The sequence below is a fragment of the Mus pahari genome, chromosome 12, assembly GCF_900095145.1.
Source record: "Mus pahari chromosome 12, PAHARI_EIJ_v1.1, whole genome shotgun sequence".
Classification (NCBI taxonomy): Eukaryota; Metazoa; Chordata; class Mammalia; order Rodentia; family Muridae; genus Mus; species Mus pahari.
The window spans coordinates 1,543,722-1,553,197 of NC_034601.1; positions in this window are offsets into that span (position 1 = coordinate 1,543,722).

A 9,476-nucleotide genomic window follows, 5' to 3' on the forward strand; every position below is an offset into this window, starting at 1 on the left:
GTGTGTGTGTGTGTGTGTGTGTGTTCCATCCCAGAATCCCTAAATAATTTTAAAAGTGAGTTCTCACCCACCATGTTGCATTCTATTTGCAGTGGTAGTTGGCCCCCAACACCTCTACCCCAACACTCCCACCACCAACACTTCCACCTCAACACCCCCATGTGCATCACCAATACTCCTACCCCACCCCAACACTCCCACCACCAAAGCCCCATGTCCTCCACCCACTTTTTTGCCTCCCTTTCGTTGTTGTACTCACTGCGTCCTTAGGCGTACACACAGGCAGGGGGCCATCCACCAGAAGAAAATTAGTATGGTCCCTTCCAGCAACTCTCAACTGTCAGTAGGCTGTCAGCTAGGGGTGGGACTTGGTGGACCCATCTCCCATCCATGCTGGAATGTTGCTGGCTTGATCTGGTGCAGGTCTCGGGCCGGTGACCACGGATGCTGAGAGGTCAGAGTGTAAAAGCCGTGTCCCCTCCAGAAGACACTACTCCTCCTCATCCTCCCACTCTGACGCTCTCTCTGTCCTGTGCTTAAGATGGTCCCTGAGCCCTGCTATGTTGACATAGATGTCCCATTTAGGGATGAACACTCAACAGTCACTTTCTCTACCTTGGTTTTGGAGACAGGGTTTCATGCTGAACCTGGAGCTTACCTGTATGAGCTAGAAGCTCACACTTCTAGTCCCGCACTGGGTAGGTGGAGACAGACTGATCCCTGGGACTCACGGACAAGCCAGCCTGTCAAGTTCCTAGCCAGTGAGAGACCATGTCTCACAAAACAAGGTGTCAGCGTGGATGAGATGGCTCAGTGGATAAGACTCCCTTCCTGCTAACAGGAGGACCTGATTGTTTTCAAGGCAGGGTTTCTCTGTGTAGCTCTGGCTGTCCCAGAACTTGCTCTATAGACTAGGTTGGCCTCAAACTCAGAAATCTACCTGCCTCTACCTCCTGAGTGCTGGGATTAAAGGTGTGTGCCACCACGGCCTGACTGTGCAGCTGATTTTTAAGTTCCCAGCACTCATATAACAAACAAAAAAAAACAAAACCAGATATGTTTGTGTGCCTGTAACCCCAGCTCAGAGGGTACCAAGTGGGTGGAATATATAAGTCCCCTTGCCAGCCAGCCAATCTGAAACAGCGTCAGGTTCAGTGAGGGACCCCAGCTCAAGGCAAAGAGCTAGAGAGCAATCTGGGGAAGCGTCTACATACGTGTGCATGGATGGATGTACTCACACAATCACGTGTTCATCACATGCACGCACGCACACACACACACACACACACACACATGTGATATAACACCACAGGCACACATATGAAAGGAAAAGAAAAGCCAAAGTGGACGGTGCTTGAGGAACAGCCAAGGACATCCGCTGGCCTCTGCACACAGATACATACACAAGAACAAGTACGTACACACAAAATTACAGACCACTGTACTGTTAGGGTTGTCTTCCATAATAGATGAGGAGATGTCCCCTCTTGGGCCCTTCATGGTTGGTTTCATGAAGAGCATGTGGGTGGCTGTGTCCCTGGCTACCCTGTCCTCCTGGAGGGAAGTGGCGACTCCCGAGTTAACTTCCGCCTTGCTCTCCCTCTGGGAGGCCTGAGGAGGGCCGAGGCTGCCTAGCTAGTGGGTGAACACCAGCCTAGTGTCTGGCTGACAGCTTCATGGAAACACTTCCCCCATGACATCACCGCTTTGGACTCTGTCCTAATTCACTTGTGGCTTTTACAGCCTCGTGTCCTGACATGAGCATGGCTAATTTGTCATTTTATGGGACACGGAGTGGCCTTGGGCTGGCTTTCCTCATTTCTTCTCTGTTCCGCACTTGCATTTTATTGGTGTTAAGCTAAAGTCAGTATTCCTGTGTGCACAGCATGCGGATCTGGGCTCTCAACTTGAGGTGGTATTTGTGACCTTTTGTTACATGTGAGTAGCTTTGGCCATGCATTCTCAGGCAGGTTGACGTGGAAAATCTGTTGGGAAAACCAAGTCACCTTGGCCTCAGGTTCTAGGCTCCAGAACCCTTCACTGTGTGTAGAGGATGCTGTGAAGTTCGGGTTAGTAGTGTTCCCCAGTGTGACCCAGGCATGGGGTGCGACCCACAGCTACATTGGTGACAGAGTGCTGATTTGGGGGTCAGAGATGGAGCCCTCATGTCTTCTAAGCAAGCATTCTACCTGCACGATACCCCCAGACCAGCAGTGCTGATCTCAGTCCATTTTGGTTGCCTGAGATTCCATTGGTGGATAAAGTTTCCATTAGTGCCTAGGGGAGTGGATGTAGGCAAAAGTCCAGTGTGTCACAGGAAGCTGGGGGACTCTGGACTGGGTACATTGGAGCCCTAGTACAACTGACACCATATTGAAGGCACCAAAGCACCATTCTGACCTCAGAGACCAGCACAAAGACCTCAACATTTGCTAGAGAGCAAAGACCTAATTTATCACAGCCCATAGTTCTGGAAATGTCCCTAAATGTGCTAACCTTGTATAAGAGTCTGTGTGTTCTCTGGAAGAGTTACATAACAATATTCTGGGGGTGCTGATGATATTCCTGAAGACGTGGGGGAGAGAGGCTCTGATCCCCTGGGCCTATAACAAGGGAATGGACAGTTCCTAGGGGCTTACACCCTGAGGTAGTCCAGGCCCCAAGAACTCTGCCTCTGTTCCTGTCACCACAGAGGCTCCTGATGCCTCCACTCTAAACAGGGAACTCCAGGACACCTGATCCGGTTCCTTCTGAAGGGTCCTTCTGCATAGGACACTCAGGAAAGGCTAGACACTGCCTTAATTCCAGTGTCCAGGATCCACGTGAGATGTCACTAGATGCTGGTTTAATCTGTGTGATGGCCACCCCTGTTTGTCTCTCAGTGTGTCTCTTTCTGTGTTTCTGTCAGTACCGTTTGTTGGACAATCAGATCTAACGTGGGAAGGGGAACGAGCAGTCCCAAAGACGGAGGCCACAGAGTCACTGCTGTGACTGTGGCATCAGTGACTGCTACCGTTGCTACAGTTGCTGGAAAGCAGTGACCCAAGGTGGCTTTTGTTGACAAAGTCAATACGACAACTGTTTCTTGGTAGGCTCAAACTGCAATGTTCTACCTCCGAGCCTCTGAAGCAGGGGAACTAGCATACCTAGCCAAAGACAGCTCACCTCACGCCCTCTCTCCCTCCCATCGCCATATTGTCTGTTGCACACCCGGAGGAGCTTGGTGAAGCCTCCTAGGCAGTTATCCTCTGGCGTTATCCTCAGGAAGAGGCCGACCCCTTCTCCCAGATGCAGTTTGAACTCCTCCGGGAGAGTTGTGACTGGTCTCTCTGGGCTGCTGGTTCTCTTTACACCCAAACCAGAGGCCTGACAGTCTGTGAGTGACCTGCCTGGGGTCTTTCCACATCTAAGGGTAGTTTGGGGTGGCTATGTGTCGCCATGAGTGAGGACGGGGAGCAGAGGACTGACCCCGCCTCAGGCAATCACGACCATGCTCTTTCCAGCACCCATTTCCTCAGTCAGATCTGCTCTAGAGTAAGGCGGAGGGCTGGTACCGTCCGTCAATGCACTGCACACTTAAAACAGAGTCCCACAAAGACTTATGAGTCACTGGAAAGTGACCAATAAGTCAAGTCTGCTTCACTTATTTTTGTAATTGTGAAGTGAACATGGCCGAACAGGGATGGGAGGGTAAGTGAGCTCATTTGTCTGTGGAGAATTTTGGTGTGTGTGTGTGTGTGTGTGTGTGTGTGTGTGTGTACGTATGTATTTGTGTACACTAAGGTATGTGTGCATGGTTGTGCATTTACAGTTGGAGACCAGAGAATAACCCAGCCCTCACTTAGTACTGCCTACCTTTGAGACAAGATCCTTCACTCGTCTGAGCCTGGTAGGCTAGGCGGGCTAGCCAGCGAGCCCCAGTGATTGGCCAGTCTCCACCTTCCTGGTGTTAGTATTACAAGCTTATACCACCACACATAGCTTTCAAAAAAAAAAAAATCAGTTCTAGGAGTCTAAACCCAGGGCCTCACGTTTGTGAAGCAAATGCTTTAGGGACAGAGCCATCTTTCCAGTTCATCTTGGAGCCAGTCTGAAAGTGGAAAAGCAAGTCAAGTCCCAGCGGGGCCTCTTTGCAGACCTTGAATAAACAGGGGACATACATATCATGGGACAGAGATGAACCCAACACCTGGGAAAAGCTAAGGCCTGAACAAGGAGACATCCATGGGACAGCCTATGTTATAAGCACAGGTAAAATACTACATCTGTGGTCCTCATGTAGAAGGACATAGGGATGCTTTTTCTCCCTTGTTGCCCTAAAGTAGCCAGCAAAGCTTTTAGTGTTACCTGTAAAGTCAAGAAATGCTTGCTGAGGGATTAAGACACCAGCTCATGGTAGGGTCACATTGGAGTTATCAGTTTGTGCATTTTGTGTTTGAGGTTAATCTGGGACAAGAACAGGTAACTCTGCCTGGCTGCTTTTAAACTCAGGCATATGAGTCCGACATGGGGTGACTGTGTTGGAACGAGAACTTTGCTGTCTGTGTAGACATGGTCAGTGCGGGCAGGAAGCTGAGACTGACAAATGCAATCTAGCCTCTTTTGACACGCAAAGACCCGAGTTCGATTTTCTTCCTGGGTTATGGAGTGAAGGAGACATATTCCTCTTTTTTGGAGGAACCTCTCCATGTGTGGTGAGCAACAGCCTTTGCTGTGGAGGGGATTGTTGGTGGCATTTTTTTTTTTTTCAGCAAGAAGTCATCTTGCATTCCTAGAAGCAGAGCTGAATTACCGAGATTTGTCAGGGGAGAAATATTGTTGAGCTTCCCGATAACTCAGGGATGTCTCTGGGTTCTGTGGGAAGATCTGTGGCAAGGTTGGGAAAAATACACCCAAGGAGAGTTCAGACCTGCTAAAAGATGCCAGAGGGACCTGAGCAGACTGCACTTGTCTGCCACAGTGGAGTAGGGGTGAGTGTGGGTGTCTGGAAGCTGCCCAAGGGACCCCAAGCTCTCTCTCTTCATCCCCCTCCCTCCACACCTCTCTCCCTTCCTTCCTTTCCTGTGTACGTGTGGATGCATATGCTTGCAGAGGCCAGAGGTTGATGTCAGATATCCCCCTCTCTGCTCCTCTACCTTGTATTTTGAGATAGGGTCTCTCCTTGGCCACAGATTACCTGGACCCTCCTGTCCATGCCTTTACCACGTTACATTTACAGGCATAGGCTGTCATATCTGGACTTTTGTGTAGGTGCTGGGAATCTGAACTTCCTCATAGTAATCAGCAAGCACTTTACCCACTCACTAACCCATCTCTCTAGCCCTCACATCTCTTTGACCCTACAGAGCTGTGTGGCACTCTTTGACCTGATCTATTCACCAAGACTGAGTTTTAATTAACCAAGACTGTCCTGACTTGTCTGATTCTGATATGCATGGCCTATGTTTACATAACACAGATTTGCCTGGCAGAGACTGCACATCGGCTCATGCTGGCCTCCTAGAATGGTGCATCCACCAACATGCTGCAGGAAACACACAGGAAGCCCACTTTAATCTGAAAGAACTTTTCCCAATTGGAGATTCCCTCCCCCTGGCAGCTCAGTACCCTGCACCATCACACCACCTGTGCTAAGCTAGCTGCCCAGCTCCTTGCCGTCCTTAAGGGAAGTCAGCAAACCATTCTAAATTCATTTGCTTTTAACTGGTCCCTTCTCTACTTCTGTGGTGGTTAGTAATTAGCCAGCCACTTCACTACAGTAAATAGTGTGTGTGTGTGTGTGTGTGTGTGTGTGTGTGTGTGTGTGTGCTGTTTCCTTGCGACTACAAAGTTTCCAAGACGTCTTTTGCTTCACAACCAGAGGGTCCTGTCCATGGTCTCTTGACTCAGTTGCTTCTGGGCTTGTGGTAAGGCACAGTGTTATGATGGGGAAAGCTGCTCATTTTGTGATGGAGAGAGGGAGGGAGGGAGGGAGAGAAGAAGCTCCTTTGGAGCTGTCTTCTTGTCCTTGTCTCTCCTCTTCCTCCATCCAGGGCCCACGTTCTTGGGCTCTGCTCAGGCCAGGATTTCACCTCACTTCTGGCCACCTTTGGAGCTCAAGAGAGGAGTTAACACTTTTTAGCAGTTTCCAGGCATCTGTTTCATTCTGGGGCTCTGGCCTTTCTTGGTCGTCTGCTAAGCCAAGCTAGGGTAAAACATTTCCAGTCATAATTTTGCCATCAATGAAAAGGTAAAAAAACAAAATCCATGCCATTTGCTAGAGTCTTTTGGAAGGTGTATGAATGATACAAAACAAGCTACCCCCCAAAAGCAAAATTCCCATCCTATCAACAGATTCCATTTTGGTGCCCACACCTGCTGAATTCAGACCTTGGTCGTGAGGAATGGGGTGTCGGGTTCTCTGCTCATAGGCTGCTGGCAATGAAATTAAGCAGGTGCAGCACAGATAGTAGCCGATGTCTTTTAGGAACAGTTCTAGAAACTTCTCAAGAGGCCAGTTTTCCTCTAACATACCTCCTAGGAAGAGAGCTCTCAGGGCTCTTACTTAATAGTTGGAGTGACTGAAGCACAAAGTGGTTAAGTACTTGCTGAACATCAATGGCTATAGTCAGAAGAACAGATATTCTTGGAGTCCCTGGACCCCAGACATGCAGGCTCAAACAAGACACCATCTTGCTTCTGTGTTGTCAAGCCATATTGAGACATACAGACAGAAAGAGCAGGTGGCCTGAGAAAGAGCAGAGACCCAGTGTCTAGTGTGGTGTTTGGGAGCCACCATGGAGACTGAGCTCTGAAGAGAAAGGAATGCTGCCTACACGGAGGCACAGGAAGATGGTGGCCCTGGCTGCTTCCAGGGCTGATCAGATCATACTCGCTTTGGTTGTGGTGGGAGCTCTGGGCTCTAGACAACTCAATCCTGTGACAAAGCTCCAAAGAGCAAGGGGGCACTTACGGAAGAGTTGCTTCCCCAGGAAAGAGGTTAGTGGATCTCTACCTAGGGGAAGTGGTGGGACTGACTTCTGGGCAAGGCAACGTGCTCCCTCTTAATAGGCTCAGTGAGTGCTCTCTTGTAGACTGAAGTCAGACATGGCCTCCATCTAGGGTTGGAGGTAGCCCTGCTCCCTAAGACCCAGGGTAGAGATGATCTCTCTAAGGAAAGGGGCCCTTGTCACCATGCACCTTCTAGGAACAGCAGATGTCATAGCTGGACAGATTGGTGCATGATCCTCCTTTTGGGCAGCAGTCACATAAAGTCATTCCCAAGTTAGCAAAATAGCCAGAAACCAAGCTTGGACCTCGTGAAATGGTGTGTAATTCAGACATGTGGGGTGGGTGGAGCTGAGGCAGGAGGACTGTAAGTTCAGATGGCAAGGGTTTATTTTGACTCACAGTTTCGGAGAGTTTTAATCCAGTGTCTCTCTCTTTAAAAAAAAAATCGGCAGTGAGGGAGTTGGAAAACAGAAAGCTGGTAATCGAATAAGGGGGGCCATGTTCCAGTCCCACCAAGCAGCTGAACACAGCAGTGTAAGCTCTGTGGCTCTGGGTTTAGAGTGAAAAATAGAAGGGACTACTAGGACAATTGATGCTGGTTAGCTGGAGCTAAGACATTAGTGGGGATGAAGAAGAAACCAGCATCCCTGAGGTGAAATCTCCTGGGAAGTGTGTTCTGAGAGCACAGAGCACCTGTGCTCCAGAGATGGCCAAGGTTGTGCTCCATGCTTCGGCTGGACTTGGTGATGTGTAAGAGTCGCCCAGATGGTACTGGGTTTGAAGGCAGGAAGGGGTCATGAAGAGCAGTGGAGGCTTGGCACTGTGAAAGGCCATGGAAAGCTGTTAGTGAAGGTGTAGCCCCAGTTGCAGTTGATAGCCCAAGACTGAAGGGGTCATGCAAAGGAGTTGAGGCTTGGCACTATGAAGAGAGCCTATGAGAGGCTATTGGTGAAGTGTAGTTTCTGTGGAAGACCACATTGTAGTAGAGATGCCAGCACCATGGGAAGATCACTAAGAACAGCAATGGAGTAGAGTTAACCAGAGCCTAGAGTGCTACAGAGGTCGGAGCTGGAGATGTGACCTTTGTGCCCTTTGGAGGAGCCCAGAAGATCATGTGTGGATCCCAGACATTGAAACCGGAAGCTGTAACATTGAAGCTGCTTTGGAGACCCCAAGCCATAGATGCCATAGAGATTCCAGAGCGATAGGAAAGCTGCTAACAGGGAGTGGAACCAGCCCAGGAAAAGAAGTTTGTTGCAGCCAACAAAGATGAAAAAGGAGTTGAAGATCTGAAAACTGTTTTGACATCAGACATGGAGATGCAGAGTTTGGAGTCTGCCCAGCTGGTTTTCTATCTTGATTTGGGGATTACAGTTAAGGGATTGGATGGATCTCAGAAGAGACTTTGAACTTTGGACTTTTAGCATTGGTGAAATTGCTATAGACTATGGGGACTTAGGACGTTGGACTAAATGTACTTTTTTTTTTTTTTTTACAAAATTTATATTATTATGCTATGGCTAGATATGACCACTATATACTCATGTGTTTGAACAAACCTATGGGAGCCAGGGAGTGGAATGTGATGGCTTGAATATACTAGGCTCAGGGAGTGGCACTATTTGTAGGTGTGGTCTTTTTGGAATAGGTGTGTCACCGTTGGCTTTAAGACCCTCATCCTAGCTGCCTGGAAGCCAATCTTCCACTAGCAGTCTTCAGGTGAAGATGTAGAACTCTCATCTTCTGAGCCATGACTTCCTGGATGTTGCCTTGATGATAATGGACTGAACCTCTGAACCTGTTTGCCAGCCCCAATTAAATGTTGTCATTTATAAGAAAAAAAAATCATTAATTTATTCTTCTCTCATATATTGCTTCCTGACCGTAGTTTCCCCTCCCTCCTCTCCTCACAGTCCCATCCCTCCATCTCCCCTCTCCTCCAGGTCTACTCCTCTTCCATTTCCCTTTAGAAAAGGGCAGGCCTCCCAGGGACATCAACCAAACAAGGTATAACAAGTTACAATAAAACTAAGCGCGCACCTTCATATCAAGGCTGGACAAGACAACACAATAGGAGGAAAAGGGTCCCTAAAAGCACACAAAAGAGTAAGAGACAGCCTCCGTCCCCGCTGTTAGGGGTCCCACAAGAGCATCAAGCTACACAACCATAACGTACATGCAGAGGACCTGGCTCAGGCTCATACAGGCAGTGTGTCAGGGAGCAGTGTGTCAGGGAGTAATGTGTCAGGAGCAGTGTGTCAGGGAGCAGTGTGTCAGGAGCAGTGTGTTAGGGAGCAGTGTGTCTGGGAGCAGTGTGTCAGGAACAGTGTCCAGGAGCAGTGTGTCAGGAGCAGTGTGTCAGGAGCAGTGTGTCAGGGAGCAGTGTGTCAGGGAGCAGTGTGTCAGGAAGCAGTGTGTCAGGGAGCAGTGTGTCAGGAGCAGTGTGTCAGGAGCAGTGTGTCTGGGAGCAGTATGTCAGGGAGCAG